Here is a 20,585-nt window from a genome sequence, read left to right as displayed (position 1 = left end):
AGCACTTGTGATTTTGACAATCACCGTACAGGAAAACTATTAGTAGACCGGGCATTTTTGGACATAGGGATACCTAATGTGTATGTGTTTGACATATGATTTTCTACTTTTATATATATTCTAGGGAAAGGAGGCGATTTAGAACTTTTATTTATTTCATTTTTTTATTATATATTTTTAAAGCTTTTTTTTTTTTTTTTTAACTATTTTTATTCCCCCCCGGGGGCTTGAACCTGCAGTCACTTGATTTCAAGTCCCATAGACGGCAATACAACTGTATTGCCGTCTATGGGACATTCTGTATATTACTATTACGGCTGGTCATAGACCCAGCCGCAATGGTAATATAGAAGTGACAGGCCTGGGAGCCTTCTGTAATAGAGAGGCGGATGCATGAAGCCAGCGGCGGGGGGACGGAGGAGCGGAATAGGATCGCCCCTGCCGCTGCTGGCTTCATGCAGGGCAGAGGAGCGCAGCGATGTCTCAGGCCCCGGCACCTGTGCTGGCGTCTATCCCTCGCCGGCATCTGCCTCTCTAGTACAGCGGATGCCAGGCGGCCACATTCGGACTATAGGATGAACCCTTCTTTTCCCCCCAAATTTGGGGGGGGGGAAAGTGCGTCTTATAGTCCGAAAAATATGAAAATTTTAAGTTAGTAATAAAAACTACATTTTATTGCAATTGTTTTCTTAGATTTTTCTAAATTTGACAGCTCACTTTAAATAAGTTCAATGGGAAAAAACTGTGGGTTCAATATGGTCACCTATATATAAATATATTCCTTGAGGGGTGTAGTTTACAAAATGGGATCACTTCTGGTGGGTTTTCATTGTTCTGGTACTCCTGGGGGGGGGGGGGGGGGGGTCTGAAAAGATTTCCTAATAAAATGTCTGCACCAAAATCAATGAGAAGATTTGTATATGAATGAAGTGGAACATTAGGGCCCCATGGCAGCCATTCCTACAAATGGCAGAATCAGGGGATGTTAGAGTTGTCTCCCCGCATCACTGCTGAACTAGCACTTAGTAGCCTGAGATAACATGTTCTGGGCGTTGAGCGAGTCTTGTAGATAAGAGACTACTCTTTTTTATCATTGTCATTCATAGTTATACAACATTATTTTCAAGGTCTTAATTTTGGTCACCATAAAGAGAAGGATTTGCCCCAACAGGGGGTAAATATTTACTGCTGATATCTCATGCTTTGAAAAAGATTGATCCATTTTTCACACGGAAACTGGCTTTGCCACAGACAAAACACGTCCATAGGACTGTGAGGTGTCAGTGCCAAGAAGGTGCTGGACCTGGTTAGAACCAGTAGCATGGACTTATCATACTGTGTATATATAAAGCGTACGATACTGTTCACATCTTCACACCGCACAGCTGTTAGAAGATCCCTTGTGTAAATCTTATTCTAGAGGAGTGTAAAATCACAGAACTCCAGAATAAGCCCCAATAATGACCACTGTAGAAACGTATATCGGTGGTCAAGAAAGATTAGACTGTTATATTTATAATTAGATACGGATATAAAAATATTTAGTTTTTCTTCTTTTCTGTTCTCACCTGTGGATATCCATAAAGGGTTAATAGCCAGGCCATGGGGAGAGTCGTGCTAGATTGTAAATCTCCAATAAATCCGACCACCGTGTCATTCTCCATACAGGAGTAGTTTGGAGCTGTTACTGTGTGTCCGGACAGAATCTGCAGAACATCTTTTATAACTTTATTCTCATACCCACAAGAGTCATATATATGATATCCCAGAGTGATATTGGGCAGAAGATCCGAGCGATTATTAATTTCCTCAATAGCAATAGTAAAAGCCTTCAGATGTGTATATTGTCTTGGGTGGACACTGTAAGACAATGTAGAAAAATGATGTAACTAGACATGAATACCCTGTAAACTCGGGACCTTGGGGCTGGTTATCAGGCAAGTAAAAACACATGGAGGGTGGTCTTCAGGTTCATTCTGGTTCTTTTTTATTGGGTGCAATTCACAAAGTTCAAACACAAATAGCTTTCATCATGGTGGATGCCGGGTCTGTAAAGATAATGGTGGTCGCTCTGCTGCAGAGCAGTCTCCATAGCTAACGGGTCTCTGCTGTAACGTACAGAGACACTGGTGCTAATGACCTTGATCAGATTCCACTCTGATTGTGGGCATTACTAACCTAAATCTCCCTCGCTAACCCCCAAAGTTTTAAAACTAGCCGAGTTGTCGGTCACCAATAGGCCCAATAACTTTGAAGTTGCAGGCCGGCTGCCACAATTTTGCAGTTCCTGTGACAGTCGGGAGCCAGCTGAAGGCTCCCAGGCCTGTCATAGCAATGTTACTATTGTGGCTGGTCTATGGTAATGTACAGAATCTCCCATAAACTGCAATACACTTGTATTAAAGTCTATGGGACCTGCAATTAAATGAATTCATCTGAGTATAATGGGATAGTCTTTCTTCCTCCATTGATTTCAGTAGGGGTTCTGTTCTGATCTGCTGTCATGGAGCAGGATAAGAGAACCTGCTCTTTATATACTGTAATAGAAACCGATTGTACATGGAACGGGCTGTACACTCCATCATGTGCATGATGACAAAGGGAGACACAGGGGGCACTAGAGATCCCCCACTATCCATAATCTTGGCAACACATTAGCAGAGCAAAAAATTATTCTGTAGATGTCATTGAATCAACATATGGTTTATAAAAAAAAAAAAAAAAAGCAACAATAAAAAAATAAAAAGCCCCCACATGTGAAGTATTTACGCCTTATTACTGTATTTAGTGGCAGGTATCTCAGTAACCTGGGTCTCCCTGTCATCTTCTCTTCTAGACTTACTGTTATCTGATAGCCCAGCCCTATTCTGCCTGGTCCTGGAATAGGAGTCATCGCTGCAACAAGTCAGTTTCTGAAATTTCTTCACTCCAGATATTCAATGATCAAAGTGGTAGTATCGAAATTTGGAAGTGTTGAGTAAATGCAGACAGACCCTGTAAAGCTCCACAGCTGAGCACCAAATACTGAGGAGCCTAGTGCATTAACATCAGTGGTTGTTTCTTCCACTGTCGGTCTAGGTCCCTTAGTTAGTCCCTTTCTATTCCAGCAAGATTCTGTCACAATGCACAAAGCAAGATCCATAAAGTCATGGTTGGGAGAGTTTGGTATAGAAGAACTTGACGGGCCCACATGGAGCTCTGACCTCAACCCCATTGGACTGACATTTCTAATAAATCACTGAACCATCTTCTGTTTCTAATTCTTCTCTTGATACTACCTACGGTGAACATCTCTCCTATCCTTGGTCCTTCTGCTGATTCCAACTTACCCCCGGCCCCACCCACAAGACCCTATTAATCTCATTGGCATTTGCTGTGTCCCTTCTCTTTCTCCTGTCTCTTCTACAGTAACTCTGTTCTCTGGAGCACCAGGTCAGTAGGTAACAAACTTGAACTTCCTCATGATCTATTCTTTTTAAAAACTTTTGACCTGCTGTTTATTATCTCCTCTATACCCTCAACAAACTTCCCCCCAATGTTGGTTGACACCATCAGACTCTTCCGCTAATTCTTTTTTTTTTTTTTTTTATTTCAAATCTGAGTTTATTGACACAATTCAGATACAAGAGACAACAGTAAAATATGTCATGAAAAGTGAATGTGAAATGTTAGGGACAAAACCTATCTCAATATGGAGATGTTGGTAAGGGAATGATATTGGGTAAGGCGGGTGGGGGACTCTGAAGTAACAACCTGGGGTGGGCGGAAGTCCAGATCAAAATAGACAAGTTCAGCAAATGACCCAAATTAGGGTAAAGGGACTTTATTAGAGATGAGCGAACACTAAAATGTTCGAGGTTCGAAATTCGATTCGAACAGCCGCTCAATGTTCGTGTGTTCGAACGGGTTTCGAACCCCATTATAGTCTATGGGGAACAGATACTCGTTAAGGGGGAAACCCAAATCCGTGTCTGGAGGGTCACCAAGTCCACTATGACACCCCAGGAAATGATGCCAACACCTCTGGAATGACACTGGGACAGCAGGGGAAGCATGTCTGGGGGCATCTAATACACCAAAGACCCTCTATTACCCCAACATCACAGCCTAACAACTACACACTTTACACACTCAATACCACCTCTCTGACAGTAGGAAAACACCTTGAAACATGTGTATTTGGCACTTGCAGTGAGGAGAGCTTGTCACCAGCAGTGAATTTGGCCCTTGTAGTAAGTTGAGGTTGGCACCAACATTTGTTTTGAAAATCAGGGTGGATTGAGCCTCTAACCAGCAGAGTTTGGGCAAATTCATGGTGGAGGGAGCCTCTAAAAACCCCAGTTTGGACCAATTCATGGTGGAGGGAGCCTCTAACCAGCCCAGTTTGGGCAAATTCATGGTGGAGGGAGCCTCTAAAAAACCCAGTTTGGACCAATTCATGGTGGAGGGAGCCTCTAACCAGCCCAGTTTGGGCAAATTCATGGTGGAGGGAGCCTCTAACCAGCCCAGTTTGGACCAATTAATGGTGGAGGGAGCCTCTAACCAGCCCAGTTTGGACCAATTAATGGTGGAGGGAGCCTCTAACCACCCCAGTTTGGACCAATTCATGGTGGAGGGAGCCTCTAAACAGCCCAGTTTGGGCAAATTCATGGTGGAGGGAGCCTCTAAAAAACCCAGTTTGGACCAATTCATGGTGGAGGGAGCCTCTAACCAGCCCAGTTTGGACCAATTAATGGTGGAGGGAGCCTCTAAACAGCCAAGTTTGGACCAATTCATGGTGGAGGGAGCCTCTAAAAACCCCAGTTTGGACCAATTCATGGTGGAGGGAGCCTCTAACCAGCCCAGTTTGGGCAAATTCATGGTGGAGGGAGCCTCTAAACAGCCCAGTTTGGGCAAATTCATGGTGGAGGGAGCCTCTAACCAGCCCAGTTTGGACCAATTAATGGTGGAGGGAGCCTCTAACCAGCCCAGTTTGGACCAATTAATGGTGGAGGGAGCCTCTAACCAGCCCAGTTTGGACCAATTAATGGTGGAGGGAGCCTCTAACCACCCCAGTTTGGACCAATTCATGGTGGAGGGAGCCTCTAACCAGCCCAGTTTGGACCAATTCATGGTGGAGGGAGCCTCTAAAAAACCCAGTTTGGACCAATTCATGGTGGAGGGAGCCTCTAAACAGCCCAGTTTGGGCAAATTCATGGTGGACGGAGCCTCTAAACAGCCCAGTTTGGGCAAATTCATGGTGGAGGGAGCCTCTAACCAGCCCAGTTTGGACCAATTAATGGTGGAGGGAGCCTCTAACCAGCCCAGTTTGGACCAATTAATGGTGGAGGGAGCCTCTAACCACCCCAGTTTGGACCAATTCATGGTGGAGGGAGCCTCTAAACAGCCAAGTTTGGACCAATTCATGGTGGAGGGAGCCTCTAAAAACCCCAGTTTGGACCAATTCATGGTGGAGGGAGCCTCTAACCAGCCCAGTTTGGGCAAATTCATGGTGGAGGGAGCCTCTAAACAGCCCAGTTTGGGCAAATTCATGGTGGAGGGAGCCTCTAAAAAACCCAGTTTGGACCAATTCATGGTGGAGGGAGCCTCTAAACAGCCAAGTTTGGACCAATTCATGGTGGAGGGAGCCTCTAAACAGCCAAGTTTGGACCAATTCATGGTGAAGGGAGCCTCTAAAAACCCGTTTGGACCAATTCATGGTGGAGGGAGCCTCTAACCAGCCCAGTTTGGGCAAATTCATGGTGGAGGGAGCCTCTAAACAGCCCAGTTTGGGCAAATTCATGGTGGAGGGAGCCTCTAACCAGCCCAGTTTGGACCAATTAATGGTGGAGGGAGCCTCTAACCACCCCAGTTTGGACCAATTCATGGTGGAGGGAGCCTCTAAACAGCCAAGTTTGGACCAATTCATGGTGGAGGGAGCCTCTAAAAACCCCAGTTTGGACCAATTCATGGTGGAGGGAGCCTCTAACCAGCCCAGTTTGGGCAAATTCATGGTGGAGGGAGCCTCTAAACAGCCCAGTTTGGGCAAATTCATGGTGGAGGGAGCCTCTAAAAAACCCAGTTTGGACCAATTCATGGTGGAGGGAGCCTCTAAACAGCCAAGTTTGGACCAATTCATGGTGGAGGGAGCCTCTAAACAGCCAAGTTTGGACCAATTCATGGTGAAGGGAGCCTCTAAAAACCCGTTTGGACCAATTCATGGTGGAGGGAGCCTCTAACCAGCCCAGTTTGGGCAAATTCATGGTGGAGGGAGCCTCTAAACAGCCCAGTTTGGGCAAATTCATGGTGGAGGGAGCCTCTAACCAGCCCAGTTTGGACCAATTAATGGTGGAGGGAGCCTCTAACCAGCCCAGTTTGGACCAATTAATGGTGGAGGGAGCCTCTAACCAGCCCAGTTTGGACCAATTAATGGTGGAGGGAGCCTCTAACCACCCCAGTTTGGACCAATTCATGGTGGAGGGAGCCTCTAACCAGCCCAGTTTGGGCAAATTCATGGTGGAGGGAGCCTCTAACCAGCCCAGTTTGGACCAATTAATGGTGGAGGGAGCCTCTAACCAGCCCAGTTTGGACCAATTAATGGTGGAGGGAGCCTCTAACCACCCCAGTTTGGACCAATTCATGGTGGAGGGAGCCTCTAAACAGCCAAGTTTGGACCAATTCATGGTGGAGGGAGCCTCTAAAAACCCCAGTTTGGACCAATTCATGGTGGAGGGAGCCTCTAACCAGCCCAGTTTGGGCAAATTCATGGTGGAGGGAGCCTCTAAACAGCCCAGTTTGGGCAAATTCATGGTGGAGGGAGCCTCTAACCAGCCCAGTTTGGACCAATTAATGGTGGAGGGAGCCTCTAACCAGCCCAGTTTGGACCAATTAATGGTGGAGGGAGCCTCTAACCAGCCCAGTTTGGACCAATTAATGGTGGAGGGAGCCTCTAACCACCCCAGTTTGGACCAATTCATGGTGGAGGGAGCCTCTAACCAGCCCAGTTTGGGCAAATTCATGGTGGAGGGAGCCTCTAACCAGCCCAGTTTGGACCAATTAATGGTGGAGGGAGCCTCTAACCACCCCAGTTTGGACCAATTCATGGTGGAGGGAGCCTCTAAACAGCCAAGTTTGGACCAATTCATGGTGGAGGGAGCCTCTAAAAACCCCAGTTTGGACCAATTCATGGTGGAGGGAGCCTCTAACCAGCCCAGTTTGGGCAAATTCATGGTGGAGGGAGCCTCTAAACAGCCCAGTTTGGGCAAATTCATGGTGGAGGGAGCCTCTAAAAAACCCAGTTTGGACCAATTCATGGTGGAGGGAGCCTCTAAACAGCCAAGTTTGGACCAATTCATGGTGGAGGGAGCCTCTAAACAGCCAAGTTTGGACCAATTCATGGTGAAGGGAGCCTCTAAAAACCCGTTTGGACCAATTCATGGTGGAGGGAGCCTCTAACCAGCCCAGTTTGGACCAATTAATGGTGGAGGGAGCCTCTAACCACCCCAGTTTGGACCAATTCATGGTGGAGGGAGCCTCTAACCAGCCCAGTTTGGACCAATTCATGGTGGAGGGAGCCTCTAAAAAACCCAGTTTGGACCAATTCATGGTGGAGGGAGCCTCTAAACAGCCCAGTTTGGGCAAATTCATGGTGGAGGGAGCCTCTAACCAGCCCAGTTTGGGCAAATTCATGGTGGAGGGAGCCTCTAACCAGCCCAGTTTGGACCAATTAATGGTGGAGGGAGCTTCTAACCAGCCCAGTTTGGACCAATTAATGGTGGAGGGAGCCTCTAACCAGCCCAGTTTGGACCAATTAATGGTGGAGGGAGCCTCTAAACAGCCAAGTTTGGACCAATTCATGGTGAAGGGAGCCTCTAAACAGCCAAGTTTGGACCAATTCATGGTGGAGGGAGCCTCTAAACAGCCAAGTTTGGACCAATTCATGGTGAAGGGAGCCTCTAAAAACCCGTTTGGACCAATTCATGGTGGAGGGAGCCTCTAACCAGCCCAGTTTGGACCAATTAATGGTGGAGGGAGCCTCTAACCAGCCCAGTTTGGACCAATTAATGGTGGAGGGAGCCTCTAAAAAACCCAGTTTGGACCAATTCATGGTGGAGGGAGCCTCTAACCAGCCCAGTTTGGGCAAATTCATGGTGGAGGGAGCCTCTAAACAGCCCAGTTTGGGCAAATTCATGGTGGAGGGAGCCTCTAACCAGCCCAGTTTGGACCAATTAATGGTGGAGGGAGCCTCTAAAAAACCCAGTTTGGACCAATTCATGGTGGAGGGAGCCTCTAAACAGCCCAGTTTGGGCAAATTCATGGTGGAAGGAGCCTCTAACCAGCAGAGTTGTGGGAAAGCAGGGTGGAGGGAGCCTCTAACCAGCAGAGTTGGTGGAAATCAGGGTGGAGGGAGCCTCTAACCAGCAGAGTTGGGGGAAATCATGTTGGAGGGAGCCTAGTATTAGCAGAATTGTGCAACGCTTATGGTGGATGAGTATGAGGATGCGGAGGAATTGGAGAGGTTGAGTACAGACATGGAGTTTCATGTTGGGGTGCTTTACACAGGTGGGCACAAAAATGACGGCTCTACCCAGTGGTGGTTCATTTTTATCAAAGTGAGCCGGTCGGCACTCTCAGCTGACAGACGGGTGCGCTTGTCAGTGATGATGCCACCGGCTGCACTGAACACCCTCTCAGATAGGACGCTGGCGGCAGGACAGGACAGCACCTCCAAGGCATATAGGGCAAGTTCAAGCCACAGGTCCAACTTCGACACCCAATACGTGTAGGGCGCAGAGGGGTCGGAGAGGACAGGGCTGTGGTCGGAAAGGTATTCCCGCAACATGCGCCTATACTTCTCACGCCTGGTGACACTAGGACCCTCCGTGGCGGCACTTTGGCGAGGGGGTGCCATCAAGGTGTCCCAGACCTTAGACAGTGTGCCCCTCGTTTGTGTGGACCGGTGAGAACTTGGTTGCCTACTGGAGGAACTGCCCTCCCTGCCGCCAACGTCACATGCTGGAAACATCTCCATCATATTCTGCACCAATTGCCTGTGGCAAGCATTGATGCGATTGGCCCTCCCCTCTACCGGAATAAAAGACGAGATGTTGTTTTTATACCGGGGGTCAAGGATAGCAAAGATCCAGTACTGGTTGTCCTCCATGATTTTGACAATACGCTTGTCGGTTGTAAAGCACCCCAACATGAACTCAGCCATGTCTGCCACAGTGTTAGTTGGCATGACTCCTCTGGCCCCACCGGAAAGTTCAATCTCCATTTCCTCCTCATCCTCCATGTCTACCCATCCGCGCTGCAACAATGGGACGATTCGAAGTTGCCCGGAAGCCTCCTGTATCACCATCACATCATCGGACAACTCTTCTTCCTCCTCCTCCTCCTCCTCCTCCTCCTCCATTAAACGCAGTGAAGCGGACAGATGTGTGGACCTACTCTCCAGCTGTGACGGATCGGATGCTATCCCTAACTCCTCTGTGTGATCTGAGTTATCCCTGATGTCAATCAGGGATTCTCTCAGAACACACAAGAGCGGGATTGTAAGGCTCACCATCGCATCCTCAGAGCTCACCCTCCTTGTGGACTCCTCAAAGACCCGTAGGATGTCACAAAGGTCTCTCATCCATGGCCACTCATGGATGTGAAACTGAGGCAGCTGACTTTGTGGCACCCTAGGGTTTTGTAGCTGGTATTCCATCAAAGGTCTCTGCTGCTCAACCACTCTATTCAACATCTGAAACGTTGAGTTCCAGCGTGTGGGGACGTCGCACAAAAGCCGGTGTTGTGGCACATGCAGGCGTTGCTGGAGAGATTTTAAGCAAGCAGCGGCTACTGTCGACTTGCGAAAGTGGGCGCACATGCGCCGCACTTTCACCAGTAGCTCTGGAACATTGGGGTAGCTCTTTAGGAAACGTTGCACCACTAGGTTGAAGACGTGGGCCAGGCATGGAACATGTTGGAGTCCGGCAAGCTCCAGAGCTGCTACCAGGTTCCGGCCGTTATCACAAACGACCATGCCTGGGCCCAGGTGCAGCGGCTCAAACCATATTGCCGTCTCATCGAGGAGGGCATCCCTCACCTCGGAGGCAGTGTGCTGTCTGTCCCCCAAGCTGATCAGCTTCAGCACAGCCTGCTGACGTCTACCAACGCCAGTGCTGCAACGTTTCCAACTCGTAGCTGGGGTCAATCTAACAGCGGAGGAGGAGGCGGTGGCGGAGGAGGAGGCGGTGGCGGAGGAGGAGGCGGTAGAGGAGGAGGAGGAGGGGGGTGTTCTTCTCGTGTCCCTGCCAGGAATGTTAGGCGGGGAGACGAGGTACACCGGGCCAGTTTGGGAAGCAGTCCCAGCCTCAACTACATTCACCCAGTGTGCCGTCAGTGAAATGTAGCGTCCCTGTCCGCATGCACTTGTCCACGCGTCGGTGGTCAAGTGGACCTTTGTGCAAAGCGCGGAACTAAGGGCCCGCCTGATGTTGAGTGACACGTGCTGGTGCAAGGCGGGGACGGCACACCGGGAGAAGTAGTGACGGCTAGGGACGGCATAGCGAGGTGCCGCAGTTGCCATCAGGTCCAGGAAGGCGGGAGTTTCAACAAGCCGGAACGCCAACATCTCCTGGGCCAGCAGTTTAGCGATGTTGGCGTTCAAGGCTTGCGCGTGTGGGTGGTTAGCAGTGTATTTCTGCCGCCGCTCCAATGTCTGAGAGATGGTGGGTTGTTGTAAAGAAACGCCTGATGGTGCCTTTGATGGTGCAGGAGAAGGAGATAAGACAGGACCAGGGGAGGATGAGGTAGAAGTCAACAAAGTGGCGGAGGCAGATGAAGTGGTGTCCTGGCTCGTCCTCTGGAGTGCATCGCCAGCACAGTCAGCAGTGGCAGTGGCAGAGGCAGAGGCAGTGGCAGAGGCAGTGGCAGTGGCGTGAACGGCAGGCGGCCTTTGTCCTGCCGTTGCTGCCTGCCACTGATTCCAGTGCTTGGATTCCAAATGACGGCGCATTGAAGTGGTGGACAGGTTGCTCTTCTCAGAGCCCCTAATCAATTTCGAGAGGCAAATTGTGCAGACAACACTATATCTGTCCTCGGCGCATTCCTTGAAAAAACTCCACACCTTCGAGAAACGTGCCCTCGAGGTGGGAGTTTTTCGGGGCTGGGTACGAACTGGAACATCTTGGGAGATTCCGGGTGTGGCCTGGCTTCGCCTAAGCTGCTGACCTCTGCCTCTGCCTCTAGCTACCCTTTTTGGTGCTGCACCTGCCTCAACATCCACACTACTTTCCCCGCTTGACATCCCCCCTGTCCAGGTCGGGTCAGTGTCCTCATCATCCACCACTTCCTCTTCCAACTCCTGTCTCATCTCCTCCTCCCGCACAATGCGCCGGTCAACTGGATGCCCTGACGGCAACTGCGTCACATCATCGTCGATGAGGGTGGGTTGCTGGTCATCCACCACCAAATCGAACGGAGATGGAAGAGACTCTAGTGTTTGAGCATCTGGACACAGATGCTCCTCTGTTAGGTTCGTGGAATCGTGACGTGGAGAGGCAGGTTGAGGGACAATGAAAGGAGCGGAGAACAGCTCTGGGGAGCAGGGACAGTTTGGGTTATTGTTCTGTAAAGCTTCGGAATTTTGGGAGGAAGGAAGACAAGACTGTTGGGTAATAGGAGGAGAGGAGGCAGAGTCTGACTGGCTGCTGGACAATGTGCTGTAAGCGTTCTCTGACAGCCATTGCAAGACCTGTTCCTGGTTCTCGGGCCTACTAAGGTTTGTACCCTGCAGTTTAGTTAATGTGGCAAGCAACCCTGGCACTGTGGAGTGGCGCAATGCTTGCTGCCCCACAGGAGTAGGCACGGGACGCCCTGTGGCTTCACTGCTACCTTGCTCCCCAGAACCATTCCCCCGACCTCGCCCACGGCCTCGTCCACGTCCCTTTCCGGGAGCCTTGCGCATTTTGAATTCCTAGTTAGAAATTGGCACTGTATACCAGTAGTAAAAATTGTGGGTGCACGTAACCCCAATATATTCTTTGAATTCCCAGTCAGACACTGGCACTATATGGCAGTAGCAAGAAATGAGGGTATTTGTATTCCCAATATACTCTTTGAATTCCCAGTCAGACAATGGCACTGTATACCAGTAGTAAAAATTGTGGGTGCACGTAACCCCAATATATTCTTTGAATTACCAGTCAGAAACTGGCACTATATGGCAGTAGCAAGAAATGAGGGTATTTATAACCCCAATATATTCTTTGAATTCCCAGTCAGACAATGGCACTGTATACCAGTAGTAAAAATTGTGGGTGCACGTAACCCCAATATATTCTTTGAATTACCAGTCAGAAACTGGCACTATATGGCAGTAGCAAGAAATGAGGGTATTTGTATTCCCAATATACTCTTTGAATTCCCAGTCAGACAATGGCACTGTATACCAGTAGTAAAAATTGTGGGTGCACGTAACCCCAATATATTCTTTGAATTACCAGTCAGAAACTGGCACTATATGGCAGTAGCAAGAAATGAGGGTATTTATAACCCCAATATATTCTTTGAATTCCCAGTCAGACAATGGCACTGTATACCAGTAGTAAAAATTGTGGGTGCACGTAACCCCAATATATTCTTTGAATTACCAGTCAGAAACTGGCACTATATGGCAGTAGCAAGAAATGAGGGTATTTGTATTCCCAATATACTCTTTGAATTCCCAGTCAGACAATGGCACTGTATACCAGTAGTAAAAATTGTGGGTGCACGTAACCCCAATATATTCTTTGAATTACCAGTCAGAAACTGGCACTATATGGCAGTAGCAAGAAATGAGGGTATTTGTATTCCCAATATACTCTTTGAATTCCCAGTCAGACAATGGCACTGTATACCAGTAGTAAAAATTGTGGGTGCACGTAACCCCAATATATTCTTTGAATTACCAGTCAGAAACTGGCACTATATGGCAGTAGCAAGAAATGAGGGTATTTGTATTCCCAATATACTCTTTGAATTCCCAGTCAGACAATGGCACTGTATACCAGTAGTAAAAATTGTGGGTGCACGTAACCCCAATATATTCTTTGAATTACCAGTCAGAAACTGGCACTATATGGCAGTAGCAAGAAATGAGGGTATTTATAACCCCAATATATTCTTTGAATTCCCAGTCAGACAATGGCACTGTATACCAGTAGTAAAAATTGTGGGTGCACGTAACCCCAATATATTCTTTGAATTCCCAGTCAGAAACTGGCACTATATGGCAGTAGCAAGAAATGAGGGTATTTGTATTCCCAATATACTCTTTGAATTCCCAGTCAGACAATGGCACTGTATACCAGTAGTAAAAATTGTGGGTGCACGTAACCCCAATATATTCTTTGAATTACCAGTCAGAAACTGGCACTATATGGCAGTAGCAAGAAATGAGGGTATTTGTATTCCCAATATACTCTTTGAATTCCCAGTCAGACAATGGCACTGTATACCAGTAGTAAAAATTGTGGGTGCACGTAACCCCAATATATTCTTTGAATTCCCAGTCAGACACTGGCACTATATGGCAGTAGCAAGAAATGAGGGTATTTGTATTCCCAATATATTCTTTGAATTCCCAGTCAGACAATGGCACTGTATACCAGTAGTAAAAATTGTGGGTGCACGTAACCCCAATATATTCTTTGAATTACCAGTCAGACACTGGCACTATATGGCAGTAGCAAGAAATGAGGGTATTTGTATTCCCAATATATTCTTTGAATTCCCAGTCAGACAATGGCACTGTATACCAGTAGTAAAAATTGTGGGTGCACGTAACCCCAATATATTCTTTGAATTCCCAGTCAGACACTGGCACTATATGGCAGTAGCAAGAAATGAGGGTATTTGTATTCCCAATATATTCTTTGAATTCCCAGTCAGACAATGGCACTGTATACCAGTAGTAAAAATTGTGGGTGCACGTAACCCCAATATATTCTTTGAATTACCAGTCAGAAACTGGCACTATATGGCAGTAGCAAGAAATGAGGGTATTTATAACCCCAATATATTCTTTGAATTCCCAGTCAGAAACTGGCACTATATGGCAGTAGCAAGAAATGAGGGTATTTGTATTCCCAATATATTCTTTGAATTCCCAGTCAGACAATGGCACTGTATACCAGTAGTAAAAATTGTGGGTGCACGTAACCCCAATATATTCTTTGAATTACCAGTCAGACACTGGCACTATATGGCAGTAGCAAGAAATGAGGGTATTTGTATTCCCAATATATTCTTTGAATTCCCAGTCAGACAATGGCACTGTATACCAGTAGTAAAAATTGTGGGTGCACGTAACCCCAATATATTCTTTGAATTCCCAGTCAGACACTGGCACTATATGGCAGTAGCAAGAAATGAGGGTATTTGTATTCCCAATATATTCTTTGAATTCCCAGTCAGACAATGGCACTGTATACCAGTAGTAAAAATTGTGGGTGCACGTAACCCCAATATATTCTTTGAATTCCCAGTCAGACACTGGCACTATATGGCAGTAGCAAGAAATGAGGGTATTTGTATTCCCAATATATTCTTTGAATTCCCAGTCAGACAATGGCACTGTATACCAGTAGTAAAAATTGTGGGTGCACGTAACCCCAATATATTCTTTGAATTACCAGTCAGAAACTGGCACTATATGGCAGTAGCAAGAAATGAGGGTATTTGTATTCCCAATATATTCTTTGAATTCCCAGTCAGACAATGGCACTGTATACCAGTAGTAAAAATTGTGGGTGTATATAGCCCCAATTCTATTGCTAGGGGACTTGCAGGGTATTTCTGGGGTGAAGGTGGGGGGGCACACCGTTGGAACGGGTATCGGGGTATATATCGGGTATACGGGAATACACTGACAGTGTATTCCATTCAGGATCCTGGGAAAGCTGGGTTGCGGCGATTGAGCCCGTCAGTGCCACGTTACACTGACAAGCTTCTCCCTGGAATTTAGCTCTTACAAGAGCTGTTGGTTGTCTTCTCCTTCCTATCCTAGCCTGTCCCTGCCTACCAGAATCTAAGCCCTAGCTAGCTGGACGGAAACCTCCGTCCTCGGTGAATTGCAAGCTCAGAATGACGCGAACCTGGGCGGCGCTGTTCTTTTAAATTAGAGGTCACATGTTTTCGGCAGCCAATGGGTTTTGCCTACTTTTTTCAACGTCACCGGTGTCGTAGTTCCTGTCCCACCTACCCTGCGCTGTTATTGGAGCAAAAAAGGCGCCAGGGAAGGTGGGAGGGGAATCGAGTAATGGCGCACTTTACCACGCGGTGTTCGATTCGATTCGAACATGCCGAACAGCCTAATATCCGATCGAACATGAGTTCGATAGAACACTGTTCGCTCATCTCTAGACTTTATTTGTTATCTAGCCAAGGTGACCAGACTGCTACAGATTCCTACTTACTCTATACACACTTGATGGAGCAACATTACTCCATCGTCCAGCGATGCGATGAAAGAATGTACAGTGAAGATCCCTCCTAGAATGATATCTCCTTCCTGAGAATATTTGTACTCAAAGGTATAATCCTTCATTACCAGATCACATTGAGCTGCAGAGTCCCGAGTCTCACAAGTGGGGAAAGTCACATAAAGAGCCAATAACAGTAAGAACATGACCTGTAGAAGAGAAAAGATGATGCTTGTACAGAATGTCCTCAGATGTCCCAGCAGATGTATCAGCAGCAGCAACAGCACGGAACGTGAGGGATCCTTCAGCTGTGCTGCAGAGGTTGTAGCAGGGAGAGGTTTATATAACCACATACAATGGAGTTTATACTAAAATAACTAAAATGCTGATCCCTGGTAGAAAACACATGAGAAAAGTCACATCCACTGGGGAGCAGCCGGCAACGAAACAGGAACGGTAGACTTGAGATTTGTAATAATTCTAGATCTTTCTGATATCAAAAGCAAAAAAAAAAAAAAAATCTGATTACTTAGAAACTTTCAAATTAATGAAACTTTAAAACATAATACTTTATGCAGGGACATTTGTGCAGGAAATACCTGTGCCATAATGTCAATGTGTCCTGGAAGATCAACATGGCAGTTAGATTGGACATGGGGCAGGTAAACCATGGGACCACCATTACCTGTCGCCATTATTTTACTAGGAACCTATTTTCCAATTTCTAAGTTTTCTGTAGCTTTTCTGCAAACTTCTCCTCTACTTCCCCAGTGCCCGCTATCCACACCAGTCCTCTCGCCTTCCATCACCCATGTACAGCTCTCTTACACTTTCTACTTTCTTAGATTATCTTAACCCATTTTGTTCTACTGGAAAACATCAACACATTTCTAATAAATCACTGAAGCATCTTCTGTTTCTATTTCTTCTCTTGATACTACCTACGGTGAACATCTCTCCTATCCTTGGTCCTTCTGCTGATTCCAACTTACCCCCGGCCCCACCCACAAGACCCTACTAATCTCATTGGCATTTGCTGTGTCCCTTCTCTTTCTCCTGTCTCTTCTACAGTAACTCTGTTCTCTGGAGCACAAGGTCAGTAGGTAACAAACTTGAACTTCCTCATGATCTATTCTTTATAAAAACTTTTGACCTGCTGTTTATTATCTCCTCTGTACCCTCAACAAACTTCCCCCTCTGTTGGTTGACACCATCAGACTCTTCCGCTAATTTATTTATTTATTTTTTTAAATTTCAAATCTGAGTTTATTGACAATTCAGATACAAGAGACAACAGTGAAATATGTCATGAGAAGTGAATGTGAAATGTTAGGGATGAAACCTATCTCAATATGGAGATGTTGGTAAGGGAATGATATTGGGTAAGGCGGGTGGGGGACTCTGAAGTAACAACCTTTGGTAGGTGGAAGTCCAGATCAAAATAGACAAGTTCAGCAAATGTCCCTAATTAGGGTAAAGGGACGTTATTTGTTATCTAGCCAAGGTGACCAGACTGCCAGGTAAGTGGATCTTTTCCATCTGAGCATTTCCTCAAACCTTGCTATTTGATTTATCTTGGAGACCCATTGATGGTGTCAGTGGTTGTCTCCACATCAGAGATTTTGCAGCAGCAAATAGGTAATATATCAAGAGTTGAGACTTCGAGTACAGTCCAGGTATCAGTAGGAATAGAAAAAGCGGAACAAGATCAAGGGTGAAATTGCAAAATCCTATCTTCTGGATCTGGCAATCTACTTCTGCCCAGTATGAAGATAACAGTGAGCAGGACCACAACAAATGTGACAATGATCCTACTGATGCTTCTGTTACATTCGTGTCCCATTACATAGAATCCCCAACCCCACCAAAAAAACACACAATTTTTATACAAGTCTTCAGGTCATGACAGTACCCCCCCTTCAACGGGAATCCCCCGGATTCTTGGGCCGATCCCTATCCGGATATCTCCAGTGGAAGGCAGCCACCAGTCTGAGTGCAGACACCTCAGAAGCCGAACCCACAAGTTGTCCTCCACACCATACCCTTTCCAGGCGACCAAATAATGAAGGGACCCCCTCAATTACCGTGAGTCGAAGACCCGGGAGATCTCGTACTCCCCATCAATATCAAGGGGTGGTGCTACCACAGATGTATCACCTGAAGAACTCACCTTCTTAAGAAGGGACGCATGAAACACGGAATTGATCTTCCATGAGGAGGGAATGTCTAGTCTGACCAAAACATCATTGATGACCTCTGTCACAGAAAAAGAACCAGTAAATTTAGTCCCCAATTTTTTAGATGGAATCTTTAACTTAAGGTTCTTAGACAGCAACCACACACAGCCACCCACCACAAAGTTAACCTTTCTCCTTTTCCTGTCAGCAACCATCTTAATTCTATGTGAACAGGCTACCAGATTTCTTCTCACCCTGACCCAGACATCCTCTATCTTATTCGAGAAGGACTCTTCCTCTGGTACCAAGGACTTTACTCCAGAAAAGGGGCCAAATATAGGGTGCTTACTAGAGATGAGTGAACACTAAAATGTTCGAGGTTCGAAATCCGATTCAAACAGCCGCACATTGTTCGACTGTTCGAACGGGTTTAGAACCCAATTATAGTCTATGGGGGGGGGGGGGGGAATGCTCGTTTCAGGGGGTACGCAAAATTCGATCAAATTCTATTTACCAAGTCCATGAGTGACGGTCAGGCTGGATTGTTCTCCCTATACAGCGTCCCCGCGTCCTCTTCCGGCCTTGAATTCACTCTGCTAGGCATCGGGCCTAGGCAGAGCCGACTGCGCATGCCCGCGCTACAAGAAAATGGCCGCTTTCAGTGTAAGCGGCTATTTTCTTGTAGCACGGGCATGCGCAGTCGGCTCTGCCCAGGTCCAATGCCTAAGCAGAGTGAATTCAAGGCCGGAAGAGGACGCGGGAACGCTGCACAGGGAGAAGACTTCTAAAGGTAAGAGAAGAACCAGCGTTGATTGGCAATGTATAGCATTCTGCCAATCAATGCTGGTTCTGCATCGAATCTTAACTTCGAATAACTAGTAGTGTTCGATCGAGTACGAGTATTTTGAATACCGTAGTATTCGATCGAATACCTACTCGATCGAATACTACTCGCTCATCTCTAGTGCTTACCACTACAACAAAAGAACGGAGAGCAGCCCGCCGCAGAGGAATCATGATTAATAAGAGCAAATTCGGCCAAAGGTAAGAAATCTACCCAATCATCTTGATTGTCCAACACAAAACAGCGAACTGACTGTTCAATGTCCTGATTCTTTCTTTCTGTTTGCCCGTTGGACTCGGGATGGTACCCGGAGGAGAAGGACAGATTTATACCCAGCCTGTGACAAAACGCTCTCCAGAACCGAGCCACAAACTGAGAACCCCTGTCGGAAACAATGTCTACTGGAACCACATGCAAACAGACAATATTTTTAACAAATTCTTTTGCCAGAGTCTTAGCTGTGGGTAGCTTCTGAAAAGGAATGAGATGGCACATCTTACTGAATCTATCCACAACAACCCATATCACTGTGTAACCTTCCTAGCGCAGCAGATCAGTGATAAAGTCCATAGTCAAACGTGTCCAAGGACTACCGGGAACAGGCAACGGGTGTAATAGGCCTGCCGTCTGAGCATGTGAAGCCTTAGACCTAGCACAGACTGCACATTTGGCCACATGCACAGCCACCTCTGCCCTGCACCCTGACCACCAAAAATTCCTTGTGATTAACCTTTTAGTCTCAGTGACCCCAGCATGACCCGCTAACCTGGAATCGTGACACTCCAGAAGCAACTGACCCCGTAAATCTGCTGGAACAAATAATTTACCCCTTGGAGTACCCCTAGGAGCTTTGTCCTGGGCTGCTAGGATCTGAGCTTCTAATTGAGTGTCTAAGGCTGCTAATACAACTCCCCTCTTAAGTACTAACTCAGGTTTATCAGCTTCATGGTTAGGAGTCCCACTCCTTGAAAGAGCATCTGCTCTCACATTCTTAGTACCGGGGACATAGGTGACTGAAAAGCTAAACCTGGCAAAAAAAAGCGCCCACCGAGCCTGTCTAGCATTTAGGCATTTAGCAGCATCCAAATAGACAAAATTTTTGTGGTCAGTAAGGATCTTAATAGGGTGTCTCGCACCCTCCAAAAAATGACGCCAGTGCTGCAAGGAACACTTCATTGCCAATAATTTGCGGTTCCCAATGTCATAGTTCAACTCCGCAGGACAAAACTTTTTAGAAAAGAAGGCACACGGATGAAGATGCCCCTCTTTCTCCTGCGACAGTACCGCTCCAACACCCACGGACGAAGCAGCAACCTCAACGTCAAAAGGTTTATTTTCGTCCGGTTGGATAAGCACAGGAGCTGAGCTAAATCTAGCCTTCAAGGCCTCAAAAGCCTCCACTGCCTCCAAAGGCCACTGCAAGAGCTCTGCCCCTTTTTTTGTCAAATTGGTTATAGGTTTAGCAATCACAAAAATTTTTTTGTTACATTTCCTGTAATAATTGGCGAAGCCCAGAAACCGCTGTGGTGCTCTCAAGGTCTCAGGCCTTGGCCAATCTAACACAGCTTTAACCTTTTCTGGGTCCATTTTGAAGCCCTCCTGTGATAGGATATTGAACCGCAGACATTTTTCCGGTTTGGCATACAAAGCATTTTCTTAGAGTATTTGTAAGACCTCTCTAACCTTTGCCCAATGAGACAAAATATCCTTAGAATAAATCAAGATATCATCCAGATAAACCAAAACTCCTCTACCAAAACCGGACCTAAAACATCATTAATGAAATTTTGGAAAAATGCTGGGGCATTAGTAAGACCAAACGGTATGACAAGATTCTCAAAATGCCCCTCAGGGGTATTAAAGGCGGTTTTCCATTCATCACCTTCCTTGATTCTCAAAAGGTTATAGGCCCCCCTCAGGTCAATCTTTGAGAACCATTTGGCCCCCACAACTTGATTAAACAGGTCCGCTATCAAAGGCAGGGGGTAAGGGTTTCTTACTGTAATCTTATTTATCTCCCGGAAGTCTAAACATGGACGTAGACCTACGTCTTTTTTCTTTACAAAGAAGAACCCTACCGCCACGGGAGATTTTGAGGGTCTAATGTGACCGGCTTCAAGACTTTTGGTT

The sequence above is a fragment of the Leptodactylus fuscus genome, chromosome 1, assembly GCF_031893055.1.
Source record: "Leptodactylus fuscus isolate aLepFus1 chromosome 1, aLepFus1.hap2, whole genome shotgun sequence".
Classification (NCBI taxonomy): Eukaryota; Metazoa; Chordata; class Amphibia; order Anura; family Leptodactylidae; genus Leptodactylus; species Leptodactylus fuscus.
The sequence above is the reverse complement of the archived record's forward strand: the minus strand, read 5'-3'. Positions refer to the sequence as shown.